Raw genomic sequence first — 1,133 nt, 5'->3', positions numbered from 1 at the left:
CTGGAGTTTCCCATAGACTTACATTGGGCTCTTTGCTCGGGTCGAGCTCCCGAGTATTCCAATGTGCTCAACCCGAGCACCCGAGCATTTTACTGCTCGCTCATCACTAGTAACCAACATCACGTATCCAACAAGTATCCAGCCGCGCATCTGACGGCGTGCATCCATTACACATGCTGAGATTAGATACAGCTCAGGTGGTTGCACTTGGATGTGTCAGTGTAGACTGTAGCTCTTTCATTGTGTTTATGAAGCAGGTGGCTCAGGATGAGCAGAGCTGAGGATGTGACAGGAGGAGCAGCTGAGCCTCGGCGTGCTGCGCTCCACTACACGTGGCCGATACCGGAGGCTCCGCTGATGATACACAATTGTCAGATCCACAACTGACACATAAGGCCACGCTCACATCATGAGCTTTTGACGCTGCGTTTTTTATTTTTTTATTTTAAAAACAACACAAGTAACTGATTTTCCTTTACTTATGAAACCATAGTACTCAGGCGCTGTGACAGGAGGAGCAGAGGAGGGCCGGCTCTCAGCTCTGTGTGTGCGGTTCCTCACAAATTCCTGACTAATGTCATCATGGTCTCACCAGGAGGGGGCGCCCCCGGCACAGCCTGACACTGCCGCACAGTGCGACCCTCATCACTGGCAGAAAACTCTGCGCTATCGTACACATCGCACGGGAATTGTCGCTGCGACATCGCATGCACTCTGCTCTGTATCTGCGCCTCACGGGGAAAGCAGGTGTCACCTGTCACGTGTGCCCCGCCCCCTGTCGTGTTTACCCCCCACCGTATGCACCACGCCCCCTTCATTGTGTGCCCCGCCCCCTGCTTTGTGTGCCCCGCCCCCTCACAGTTGAGGGCTCCGCATCCAATAGACTCTCAGAGAAGAGAAACCGGGAGAGAAGAGAAAGCGGCCACCGGGCAGGTACCGGACACTGTGTGCACGGGGGGTGGCTGCGTGCAGGTACCGGAGACTGTGTGCACGGGGGGCTGCGTGCAGGTACCGGACACTGTGTGCACGGGGGGGCTGCGTGCAGGTACCGGACACTGTGTGCACGGGGGGGCTGCGTGCAGGTACCGGACACTGTGTGCACGGGGGGGCTGCGTGCAGGTACCGGACACTGT

The 1,133-nt window shown here is 56.8% G+C and overlaps 1 protein-coding gene across 3 annotated transcripts in view; it reads left to right on the top strand.

Annotated features, from left to right (window-relative positions):
• Window positions 1-821: 821 nt before the first annotated feature.
• Window positions 822-1,133, top strand: part of POF1B (POF1B actin binding protein) — a 102,901-nt gene continuing 102,589 nt past the window's right edge. For 2 of the 3 annotated variants that reach the window (XM_073642156.1, XM_073642152.1), the window contains exon 1: window positions 822-933. The gene's annotated coding sequence lies outside the window, so the exon portion shown is untranslated. Of the gene's footprint in view, window positions 973-1,133 lie in introns of all 3 variants that reach the window. The other variant, XM_073642155.1, reaches the window with a different exon arrangement.

Source organism: Phyllobates terribilis, unplaced genomic scaffold (genome assembly GCF_046119375.1).
Source record: "Phyllobates terribilis strain yellow unplaced genomic scaffold, ASM4611937v1 Scaffold_7__3_contigs__length_470593459, whole genome shotgun sequence".
Lineage (NCBI taxonomy): Eukaryota > Metazoa > Chordata > Amphibia > Anura > Dendrobatidae > Phyllobates > Phyllobates terribilis.
Note: the sequence above shows the minus strand (reverse complement) of the source record. Positions and strands in the feature narration are given on the sequence as shown.